The sequence below is a fragment of the Falco cherrug genome, chromosome 2, assembly GCF_023634085.1.
Source record: "Falco cherrug isolate bFalChe1 chromosome 2, bFalChe1.pri, whole genome shotgun sequence".
Taxonomy (NCBI): Eukaryota; Metazoa; Chordata; class Aves; order Falconiformes; family Falconidae; genus Falco; species Falco cherrug.
Window position 1 is genome coordinate 106,504,947 of NC_073698.1, and position 13,186 is coordinate 106,518,132.

Consider the following 13,186-nt stretch of genomic DNA (forward strand, 5'->3'; position numbering starts at 1 on the left):
GTGCAGCTCAGGAGATCACCCAGTCCAACCCCTGCCCAGAGCAGGGTCAGCCAGAGCAGGTTGCTTGATGCTGTGTCCAGCTGGGTTTTGAATATCTCCAGGTATGGAGACTTCACAGCCTCTCTGGGCATTCTCTTCTAGAAGTCAAACACCATTACAGAAGAAATGTGGTTTCTTACAATAAATGAAATTTTTTGTATTTCAGTTTGTGCTTATTGCCTCCCACCGTCCTGGCACTGGGCACCACTGACAAGAGCCTGTGTCCCTCTTCTTTACTCCCCACATCAGGTATTGTGGTGGACTTGGTTAGGCTAGCAGTTGGCCTCAATGATCTTGAGGGTCTTTTCCAGCTTAAATGGTTCTATGATTCTATGATTCATATACATGGATCAGATTCCCTTGAGCTTTTTCTGCTCCAGCCTGGACAGTCCCAGCTCTCTCAGCCTCTCCTCACTGGAGATGCTCCGGTCCCTTAATCACCTCTGTGGCCTTTCACTTGACTCTCTCCAGGACGTTGCTTGTACTGGGGAGCCCAGCACTGTACTCCCAGGCTAAAGCTCCTTCAAAGTAATAAAGCAACTCACAGACACACTCACAACACACACTCAGAGTGTGTCACCTCCTGTCGCAGTTGCACTACCTTTCAGCATCTTTTGGCTCACTGGAGCCAAAGCTGGTCAATGCAAGGCTGCGAAGCTGTCTTCAACTCTGGTCACTCTTTCTAGCTGTGTCACTGGATTTTTTAAGGGGATGGCCATACGCAAATCCATTACCAGTAACATACCTGTGCTTGTTTCTTCAACTACAAATTGTGGCAATACTGAATTTGATTGCAAAGCTTCATCTGTTTATGTCAGAGAGCATGTACAGCTGTGTGCTATGCACTAGTGTCGCTGCTCACTACTTCTCAGCCTTTTGGGAGGATTAATTCTTCCAAAAGTCTCTGAGATGAACTGCAGGGTTCTTCAGCCTTATTTAGAAAATGTAAAGCCCAAAACACAAACAGAAGGTGTTCTGTGCAGTACAGTCCTCACTGTAAATTCAATGTCGCCTGAGACCCAGTGGCAGCTACTTTCATTGTCCATAGTTTAAAGCAGTCTTCCTGAACAAGCTGTGTGTGCCTGGTCACCCATAACACAATGGCTTTTTTCTGCCTTAGACGGGTAAATCTGCTTGTGTTGCTCTGTATTTTGAATGTAATGACAACCACCTTCTCCCTCTACCACAACTGCTGCATGAAATCAGTGTAAAAATTCCTATTATTTTCTCTTTGATAGGAGTCAGCTATTTTATATCGCAAGACTGTATGCCACTGCATTCTGAAATGCTGCTCTTTGGACCCAGTTTTTACCTCATGTTATGTCTTCAGCTAAGGAACATGCTGAAATTGGAAGCCCTTGGCTAAAATACTGATAGAAGAAAAGGAATTTTTCAGTCCCCTGCTTCAAAAATTGAGTGTAAACTCTCAACCTGGAACTGGCATTTAAGAAAGCAGTGCAGAGCAGCTTGTCTGCTATGTCACTTCCCCTTTATAAACGTCACAAAGGTACAGTTGAAAAGGATAGAGGACTCATTTGCAGGGAAAAGAAGTGCTGAAATCTATCAAGACAGATCAGGCACACTGGGCGATGAAACTGTAATTGAAATGACATCCTGAGCACTGGAGCCCCTGTTGTTTTCAGGGCTTTTCTTCCCCGCTCTCAGTTGGAGGATGCTTTATCACCCAGGTACAGAAGGTCTCAGCCAGCAAGGATGCACCAACACCCCACTCCCTTAGCAAACCAAGAGCCTTCAGGTGCAGCAGCTTTTGAAGCAGGCTACCTCATGCTGGCACAGTGCTTTCCTGGCCAGCTGAACCAAGCTGCCCCATCTCCCCTCCTTCAGCACCAGATTACCCTGTCTCCCCGCCGCTGCCGCCAAGCCAGCCCTGGCCTTTGCCAGCCCCTTCTGGGAGCTGCTCATTCAAGAAGCAGAAAACGGGCTGCAGCCTTTGCTGCGGTCCCGCTGGCTCACAGAGGAGCACCCAAGCCCCGGCAGGACGGCGGAAGGTCGGGCAGGCAGCAGCGTTGGTGTTGAGTCGGCGTTGGTGTGGCTGGTCGGCCGACGCTCCGTGCCTGCCCAGGGCACGAGGCGGGCTGAGGGGCTGCGTGCTGCCAGCTCACACCCCGCTTACCTGACATGAAGGAAGGCAAAGCGGCCTCCTTTGCTTTTGCAAGTGAGCAGGCACAGCTCCCGGTGGCACTGTGTTTTGCTGGCTTATTTTCAAGCAAATCAGTTCACTGAGCTGATTCCCAGTGCGATCTGACAAACGGTGGAGTTGATGCTGTTTCCCAGGGCAGCATCGCAGGGCTGGCCCTGGCAGCAGGCACTGCTGGGCAGAGGGAGGGTCCGTGCCCTGGGTTGGAAAAGTCCTTTAGGATCAACAGTAAGTCCCACCATAAACCCGGCACTGCCAAGTCCACCACTAAACCATGTCCCCAAGTGCCACATCTACATGTCTTTTAAATACCTCCAGGGATGGTGGCTCCACTGCTCCAGACTAAACCCCAGTCCCTCAGCCACTCCTCATAGCAGCTGCGCTGCAGACCCTTCACCAGCTTTTCCGCCCTTCTCTGGACATGCTCCAGCACCTCAATGTCTTGCAGTGAGGGGCCCAAAACAGAACACAGTATTCGAGGTGTGGCCTCACCAGTGCCAAATACAGGGGGACAATCACCTCCCTAATCCTGCTGGCCACACTCTTTCTGATACAAGTCAGGATGCTCTTGGCCTCCTTGGCCACCTGGGCATGCTGCCAGCTCATATTCAGCCGGCTGTCAACCAGCACCCCCAGGTCCTTTTCCATCAGGCAGCTTTCCAGCCACTCTGCCTCAAGCCTGTAGTGTTCCATGGGGCTGTTGTGACCCAAGGGCAGGACCCTGCACTTCTTCTTGTTGAACCGCATACAGTTGGCCTTGGTCATTGGTCTAGCCTGTCCAGATCTCTACAGAGCCTCCAGCAGATCAATACTCCCCAACAACTTGGTGTCATCTGCAAACTTACTGAGGGTGCATTTGATCCTCTCATCTAGATCATTGATAAAGATATTAAACATTCATAAACTTATTAAATAAATGCTTTATTTCACACCCTTACATCCCAGTTAAAGAACCACATGTCCTCAGGAAAGGTCAGCACCTACATGCCTTGAGCTGTGTGCTCAAGTCTCCTGAACATAGCAGCGTGTTGACAACTCCAGGGGCATCCCAGGGATTTTTCTAGCAAGGGATCCACTGGGGCACGTGATTTCTCAGTGCAAACTCAGTGGCATGACAGAAAGAAAGATTGTCCTTTGCCCATACGCTGAGCCCTTCATGAAATTATCAGAAAGACTGCAGAAGACTGCAGAGAACTGACAACAGGAGTAAAGATTTCTTTAATTATCATTAACTCTGAATGAGGAGAGTGGTTAAGAGGATAATTTCACATATTATCAAAGGTATTCAATATCTTGCAGGGTTGAATCCTGTAGTATTTAAGCCAGCTTTTCACCTTTTCTCTAAAGCAGTCCTGAACTGTAACAACTTTAAAACCACACTTGGAGCTGATGAGTTTTTTTATATGATCAGCGCTGATCACATATGGGGTCAATCAAGTGGTGCAGCAATGTGTCTGCTCTGTTGATGTCAAGGGCTGGAATACCACAGGACTCACAGCAAGCAGCTTGTGCAACACTCACGAATAAAGAGCTCACTCTGGGGTGAAAATTAGGGTGGAATGCATTTAAGAGGCCCATTTCTGTTAAAATAATTTTTTGAAAACTACATTGGAATACACGTACTGCCACAATGTTTTTTTCCAAGTAAGCAAAAAAAATTAGAGCCTGCTTCTGTAGTAGGATATTTGTGCACAGTCACACAAACCTAGGAGGAACTGCTGAAGTTTGAAGCTTTGTATGACTCTCAAGCCAAAATTAATAGCTCAGGTTTTTTTAGGACTTCACAAAAATTATTGGCTGTCAGTGTTGTTATTTATTTAGTGACACACACACAAAATAAAAACCCAGAACACAGCATTAAACACAGCCTATAATTAAGTTGGCTTGATGCAATCTGCCAGAATAATCCACGTGACCTGTAGCATGGTCTTTCTTCAGAGTTTCTTGGATGGCTGTATGTACATATGATTAGATTGTGTGGACTTTGGTCATGGTTTTGGCTCACTTATATCACTTCCATGATATGTGTTGCTTTGGTGGCTGTTTACTACATTGTTTGATCTGTTTCTAACAAAATAAAAATTGAGTACACTGGGACATTGCAATGAGGAATACTAGAATATTTAAAAGACTAAGAAATTCCTAGGTCAGGCATTCCTAGGACCAGATGGCTTCTGGAAGAGTACAGAGGCAGCTGCAATTATTCTACATGTACTGAGAAGTGTTTCTCTACAGGCCTGAACATGCCTATTTCCCAGAAGTGCCTGAAGTTTTAATGTGGGAAGGACTAGTGAGGGCCAGCTATTTGAAAGAAAGGAATGATAACAATGTTCATAACAAGATTATACCTGAGATCTCATGGCAAAGGTGCAGCATATGTCCCCACTCAGCCAGTTCAACTCCGAGTGCAGTTCCACCCTTCACAAAATGCCCCTGGCTCTCTTGACAATACCAGATCAAACTAAAACCAAAAGAACCGTATCAGATAAGGACCTTTGTAGATATGAGTCATTCAGTTCCTGCCAGTTTTTCCCTCCAGCTGTCTGACCATTTTCTAAGCTATCCTGATAGTTGTCACAGGACCAAGTGTGCAATTAAAATGATTTGTATTCAAGTGTACACACACACAAACACACACACACACACGCACACACACATTGCACTTATGTTTCCTATCGGTGCTGTGAATTTTGCTTCTTTACTCTCCTCCTGATATCTAAAGAGGAATATTTTAATACTTATAAAACCTTGCATTAGAAGACCAGAGATGAAGTACTGCTTGGTGCAGTGTGCCGCTTCGCGTTAGCGAGCCCAAGGCTCCCTCTGGTGGTAGGGTTCAGTAATTGCATTTTCTTTTCCTCCCCCTTAAGAACGTTGAGCAGCCAAGTGCTTTCACTCTGTGCTTTTCACTCACTCATAGTACAGCTATGAGCCCAAGCTGTACTAGTGACAGCACTGTATGAAACAAAACAGGGCATTGTCCTGTTTGAATAGAGCAGCATATACTTGGGATATGATAGCGTATACATGGTGAGCTGGAAACTAGATGTAAAGCTGTGAGGTCAGAAAATTCCCATATATTGGCATTTATGACTGCTTCATACATACCGTTAAACACAAAGACGTCCAGGAACTCAGGAAACAGAAACTGCCCCAGGTTTCAATGATTTAGTTATTCTTACAGGTACATTTCTTACCACAGCAAAATATCAGCTGGTTGCATTGTCAGCTACAGGAGAAAGCTTGGAGCAGAAAACATGTTTACATTCAAATCCAATTTTTATAACTATCACTGACTGCTGAGCAGCTATCACTCTAAATACATTTGCCATTGCCAGTGTGGAAACACAACTACAAGTAAGTTAACGCCCTAGGAGAGAAGAGGGACAGAGGTAGCCATAACTTGTATAAATTGCTGTGATTTCTCTGAGCTTAGTTCACATCAGCAGAAGGTTTATGTTTAATAAGGATAGTGTTAGTGAAGCTAGCAATAGAGTATAAGACAATATGTCTTCCAGTCTTTTCACATATCATTATGCATCTTCCTTTTGGGAATATATTCTCAAAAAAAAAAAAAAAAGGAGACAAAATATCATCTACAAGATCAAAAATACACGACACCAAGGAATCCTTTTGTCTCTAAGTCAAAAGCTAAGTCACAGACTGTGTTGTTTCTTTGCATGCAAATAATATTCACTTGTCTGTCAGCTACAGCTCAGTTATGTTTGAACACTGGAAAAAATTGGATGTCACACAAATAGGCATATTATGGTTGTCTCCTTATTAGATATTTACCTGTATTCACTATAGGTTTGTCATTCAACATACTGTGTGAACAATGGATTTCACAAATTGCCTTTTCATTTCACCAACTTATTTGTACCTTTTGGTGCATACATCTATGGAAGCTAGGAGAAGCTGAAGTCAAATACAACTAGCAATGCTCAAAACCTCTTCTAATTGAATACATTAGTGTCTTTTGTACAGAAAGAGATATATATGTACATATACACATGTATATAAAGATTTGATTTTTGCTTTCTATGTTACAAACAAACACATGATTGGGAAAATCACATGCAGAACTTCAGACATGTGACTTCAGTAAAACTGTTCACACGTACAAATGAAAGATTTGCTTAGGGACTTGCTTATACTGGTACCCAGGCATCTTGGAATGATTTGCAGGCACAAGAAGATTCTATAAGCAAACATATTTACTTTTATTATTATAACAAATGATTGCACATGCCATGGTTCAGGTGCCTTTAGCACCTTGTCATATCTCGGAGGAATTTTAAGACAAGCAAATATATTTCATAATAATCTGGTGTCATCTCTTTCTCTGTCATGTACACGTCTACAGGTTGCCAATCTGCCACAAGAGCGAAACTCACTAAGTCTTATTTATTATTCCTTTAAAGCTTGTCATTAATGTTTAGTAAACAATGTATTCTACATACAGGTGGGTTTACAACACCCCTAAAGCAACCAAGGAGCTTGGGTACTGTGCCATAGTTCTATCAGTTCTTGCAAGCCCACAATTCCATGTCTTTGAAGAAGTATTTCTTGTATTAAAAAGACAGATTCTGATGTTTGTTTTACAGCAGATCATTGGTATGTTCCAGTAGCAGCACACTGCAGATGAATGAGAACATACAGAGCTGCAGTACAAATATACATAAAAGACAATATGTATTTATACTGCTTATTGCAGAAACACACCTGAACATCTGTGTCACAGCCCCAGTAGATAAAGAGGCTTCCAGTGGAGGTTTTGAACAGGCAGGGCAGAATATGTTGGCATGGCCAGCAAGAGCCTTATTTTAAAGGAGGATTTCTCCAGCTGATGTAATGCATTTTGCCAAACTTGACCTCATTCCATCCCAGCAGTTTAGAGGTGTAAATCTCCCTGTCACTTTTCATATTACTTTGTTCATTGCTGAAGCTGGTGTCTCACCTAGGACAGTCAGCACCAGGGGAACAAGGGTTTTGCCCATTTCAAAAGAAGCTCCGAGAGCGATTGCTATCTCCTCACACACTTCTAGGCTGCTAGTCCAAAGGAGACACCAAGCTGATGACAAGGGGGAGACTGGATGTTATCTGACAGAATGACAAGTTTGGGATTGAATCAGAAGCAACCCGCTGACCTTTATCTGGAGCAGGGACAAAGCTTCTCGCTGCTTGTCCAGGCTTGCTCTGAACACAGAAACAATGGTGCGAGTTCACCCGTCATTGGTGAATCCGGCAGTTTTAGCTTGTTCGCACCTCTCCCCAGCATGTCAGGGCACAGGGGTGCCACCAGGACTATGGTCTGGAGCTGTTCCTGTCTAAACAGAGGAGACGATAGTGCTGCTGGATCTGGACTTGCCTTAATGTAAAGCTGCCTGGATCTAGAGCTTCAGCACACATTTATTTCCATCATCACAGTAATGGCTAGCTGCTTTTGCTCTTCTTCCCCAGGGGTTTTATAATGCCCAGAAAATTGGAGTGTTTTCTTCAAAGACTGCCTTCCTTGCGTACTGAAACCACTTCATAGACAGATACCATTTCATACACAGAATATGCTTGGTTTCCCTACTTCTAGTGCATGATCTCCAAGTGAGTTCTTGCCCTTCACTTCTCTTCCCACCCCTTTACAGCACCCCAAGAGACTGCTTCTGGATAGATGGTGCTGCTTAAGACTTTGTGAGGTCGGACATGCAGCCAGTAATGGTTTTATATCTATTAATAAATGGCCAGAACCTAGGCCAACAGGGAGGCAGCACACCAATTTGTTGTGTAAAACAGTGATGACACAGCTACAGGCATGATGGAGTCAAACATTAAACTACTGGAACAGGACATTGCTATTTATATATGGATAAATGGTGTTTCTAATCACCTTGTTACTTATATCATGACAGTCTTACTTAACTGAAAGGCAGATTAATTTAGCAACATACACTATCGGTGAAATGGTAATAAAGCTCTTCTTCAGACTTCACTGGAATATGAAAGACTTAAACTAGAGAACCAGTGGGACTGAACCCTGGCCAGATAGCACAGTCTTCTCCCTGTCTCACAAATCAAGCTGTAAGCCACAATGGACAGTCAAACAATGATCCTTCAAAGCAGCATTTAAACCTACATGCAACTGCTGTCAGCCAAACTGCAGCTTAGGCTGCTTCCACCGTGCCTCCTCCCTCTCCCAAAAAGTATGGTCATTAATTTTTAGTTGCTTAGTAGTATGTCACATAATCTGTCTTCTAGACACAAACACTGTCAAAATACTATTAATTAGTGTATGAAAATCCATTTGATAAAATAATGTTCTCAAAAAAAAAAAACCCACACAACAAAACAACCAATTAATGGCTCACATTGGAGCTGTCTGCTGCATTATACAAAGTGCCTGCTTCACTGGACAACTAATCCAAAGTAATCCTCTTTTGAGATCACTGATTCACCATCTGATTTGCACTCTGATTTGTACTGGGAATGCCTGCTGCTGCAAGTTATTCCAGAGTGGTAGATTATTTTTCACTGCCTACACTTTGATCCCTGGAAACTGAGAGACAGCACACTCATTCCAACAGCTGATGAAATAAAACTGAAAAAAATAAGATCAACGCATTTTTATAAAGTGTCCTACTGGAAATAAAGCTATAACATCTTATTTTGGCAGTCATACCTCAAATAGACATGAAAGGGAAGTTCATAGATTAAAAGCTTTGCTTTTAGCTTTTCCATAAGCCTATCCTCCACCTTCCAATTTCCTCTTTTTGCCTATTGACTCACAATTCTCAGTCATTTCAACTAATGCCCTGCTATACTTACTCTTCTTTTACTCCAGCAGCTGTTGTTGCTGGCAGAACACTGACCTGGTGAGTGCATTGGACTTTGATGCAGGAAACCTGGTTTGGGGTTATCTTTCTGTTGCAGGACATCTTTTTGATCTGAGGCATCTCACCTAACCAATCTGTGGCTTGGTTCCCCCTCTGTAAAATAAAGGCAACCATCTGCCCACCCCCTCATCTCCCAGCATTTGGTTGTCTTTACTATTTCACCTGTCAGGTTTATGTGGTAGGACAGGTTTCCTACTGTTTGCCTATAGGTCTAGCACAGTGAGGTCAGTCTGAGTTGGAACATTTAGACTGAACCCTCCCGTAAGAACAGCAACTGCACATTATTTGCTAGTGACACAAGTAAGCATGTTTAACATTTAACCAAATTAGCATCTGAAAGAACATTAGTAGTTTTCTGGCTTACTACATTCCTATTCCTTAACTACATCATAAAGGTAACGATATTGTACATGTGGATACGTGTGTGGATTTTTTTGTATGTAAAATTTGTGGGCTTTTTTTGCTTTTATACTTGTTTCATATTCTTAATTAAATATTCACCCCAATAATTGCCCTTTCATTAAATAATTTCAGCAGTTAAGAGACTGAAGTGAAAATCAAACATCATGAAATACAGTAAGACTGCATAATCTAGTACTTTCTTCACATTTGTATGGGCCATTTCATAACCAAGAACGTATAATACCATAATAAATCATTAAGGAATAAATTCATGTTGTGTTTTTCTCTTCAGTTACTTAGACTAAATTAACATTAACTAAGTCCATAAGATAAATCAGGATTACAAACTGAGAACAGAGGAGTACAGAGGAGATAAAAGGAAAGGGTTTTTTTCAGATTTCAGAAAGTTTTTAACTCATGGCTATGACACTTTTCCATATCCAGTGAAGACACCGGGTGCTGGTCCCCACTTGAGTTTCTGGATGATGTACAGCAACAATATTAACAGTCATTTTAAAAACCTTGACATTCCTAATTAGGTTGAGGCTAATTTTATGAAGGCTGTCAGATTTCTTAGATGGCTGTATGATACATCCAACAGAACTGAATATTGGCAAAAGGCTATTAACCACATTTCTCTCTTCAGGGTCTGCCAAAACACATTGTAGAGTCAGCAGATATTCCCTACAGTAACTTCCAAATAGCAGCAGCATTCAAATGCCTATAACCAAACACAAACTTCCCATGGAAGTTTTGCTGCTTCTGTGGTGAAATTGACTGAAATTGCTATTTTTGTAAGCACCCAGGTTAGATCTCAGAATGTGTTCAACACAGGTTTCCACAGGCAACCACAATAAGCCCTTTGCACTGCTTTTAGTGGAGCTGTAGTTTTCATTCTTACCTACATCTTGTTGCCTAAGCAACAATGGTTTGGATTTGGCTTTCTTTGTTTTTCAATTCCACTCAATCAAATTGCAGGGGGGGGCGGGGGGAAGCCAAAAAACAAAGCCAAAAAACATCACAGAGCTCAGCAAAAAGTGCTGTGCTTTTGTAGCCCCATCTCCCTTTGATTCAACGCCTACCCTGTCTATAAGTTGTACCCCAACAGAAGTCAAAAAACCTGAAAGGATACTTGCTGCACAAGTTTACAGGCACAGCATCCATAACTTACAGTACACGTTGACTCTAATAGTAAAAGCTACTTGACAGGGGAAATTTTTAAAAAGGAGAGATTCAGGAAGGTAAGGAGGGGAAAGGGAAAGTGGCCAGCAGGGAGAGCAGCAACAGGGTGCAGGAGGCTTAGGAGGCTTTCTCCCTTGCAGCAGTTGGCAGCGATGAAGACGATGACGCTTTTTTAACATGCTTTTCCTTTGTTATTATATAGCAATTCTTACTGGCACAGCACTCATGACCAGCAGTCATGTGAAGGGATCTGCAGTGGCTGGAAGAAGGGGCCTCTCTGGTGAGATCACCTGGCCAGTGGGAACCAAGCTGAGAGGCATAAACAAGTTTCATGTAGGTTTCCGAGCAGTCTTCCAGCGGCAGGAACGCTTGCCTTTCATCCACTTAGACAGAAGTCAAACTGACAAGCTAAAGACAACTGCAGTCTTATTTGTGGTTTTGCTTTGTGAATCTTATCTTTCAGGGCTTGTATACCAGAACCATGGTGTCATGCCTGGGTTGCTCCCAATGAAGACAAGAGCTGAAATGTGCGCAGAATAACTGTTTCTAGCTTGATGTTTGTATACTGCCAATTTTTTTCTTTTTTTATTTTATTTTTCCAGAGGAGAGAGTTCAAATGCAGATGTTCTCAAAGTGTCTGTTTAACATAACATGCTATTGGAAATCAGGCACTCACATCCACATGAAAATCTTTCAGAGAAGGCTTTCTACTGAGAAATATGTTAAGCCTGGAGTTCCCTTTCCCTTCAGAATAAATTAATCGTACAGAAAGAAAATCAGCCACACTCAAATGCACAGCTTGTTATATCCTATGAATTTCCACTGTGCCTTAAAAACAAGTAACAAACATAACATGCATTTCTTACAGTGCTCACTGCTGGATAGAATTCATGCCAATTACAGGTTTATGTTAAGATCTCTGGGAGATCATGAATAGTATCAAAGTTGTGAAACACACTTATTTTGCTAAATATTAGCTCATATCTTAGACATTTTTAGATAAATAAGTTTGACATCTAGTTGCTGTATATTAACTTTAAATATCCAGCCTTATCCTAGTATTTTATGTGTTGACATTGTACTATTGCAAAATCATATAATAAAATTGGAAATTTACGTCAGGGAGTGCATATTATTAAAATATATACACATACATATAAAAAATATCTAAAATAAATAGAAATTAATATGTATATATTACATCAAAGAATAAAATAGCTATAAAACACTTTTTAAAAAGATTGAATAACAGCATCTTTAGTAGAAATGGTCAGACACACAATCATAAGATTTCAACTTTAAATTAAATTGCTTTTATTAAATACATTTTTTCCCTGCTCAGCTATTGGTTTATTGTTATTTCTTATCACAAGCCTGTCTTTAGTGATGTACTCTTGAAATCTCACTCTTTCTGAATATGCACATTCCCCATACATGAATCATCTCATAGCAGGACAAACCTAATCCTTATTCTTCTGCATGAAAACACAGTGTCAAGCCAGTACACTCAGGGGACACAACAGAAGAGCAGCCACCACCAATATCAGCACACAATATATCATTTACCTTCTTCCATGGATTTTCTTGCTTCTGGCAACCCATTGACATGCTAAAAAACGGCTTTTTAGTGTAATGTAATAGGACAAGAATTTACTGGCATACAATGCATTTTATGAAAAGTAATAGTTTTATTTTAGGTCAAAGAACAGTTTGGCTTACTTTCCAGCTAAAGGGATCTGTGGAGCTAGTCCTAGGCATCAAGGAAAGTGGCTCTGAAGCAGACACTTTCTCTTGGTCCCCTGGAGCTCCTCCATGCTGTGCCAGCAACTTTCCTGCTACTAAAGGAAAAAAAGCAAAACATGAGTTTTGCATCCACCACCGCGGTAGCCAGGGAATCTGGGAGAGGTAAATAAGCACACTTTTACGGAGGCTCTGCCACCAAAGGGCATTCAGCACCCTGCCTCCAGCCCACGCCATCGGGATCCCACCCTGGTCCATGCCACCGGTGTCCCCTCCAGCCTGCAGCTGTGGGTGGCACAGGAGCACAGTGCACCTGTCTGATGCCTTCCTGACACTCCTGGCACCCCCAAACAGCTCACAATCAACAAGCCAGAAGGAAGATGAGATTGCCAGGTCCCAAGCTCATGTGAATAATGCTAAGCAAGGGCAAAGGCCTAGTCCCTGGACTACAGCTTGTCCACTTTGATTCCTTTTTATAGCAGAGTTGTCTTGGAGACACCAATTGGAGATCTAAAATAGCACTAGGGAGTGAGCTTTCTCCCCATCCCAGGCAGTCACAGACACAGTGCTCAAGCTCATTTCTCTTTTACTTAGAAGTATATTTGTATACCTCTATAGAAGTATACATCCCCCCCCCAGGATGCAAGGGGGAAGCCATCATCCTCCATTCCAGTCCCACACTGATTCCTTGTGGATGACCATTTTGCTTCTTTCCACAAATAATAATGTGCTACAGGAGACAGCTTTGGTGGGCAGCACTCCTGGGTTTATGAGGATG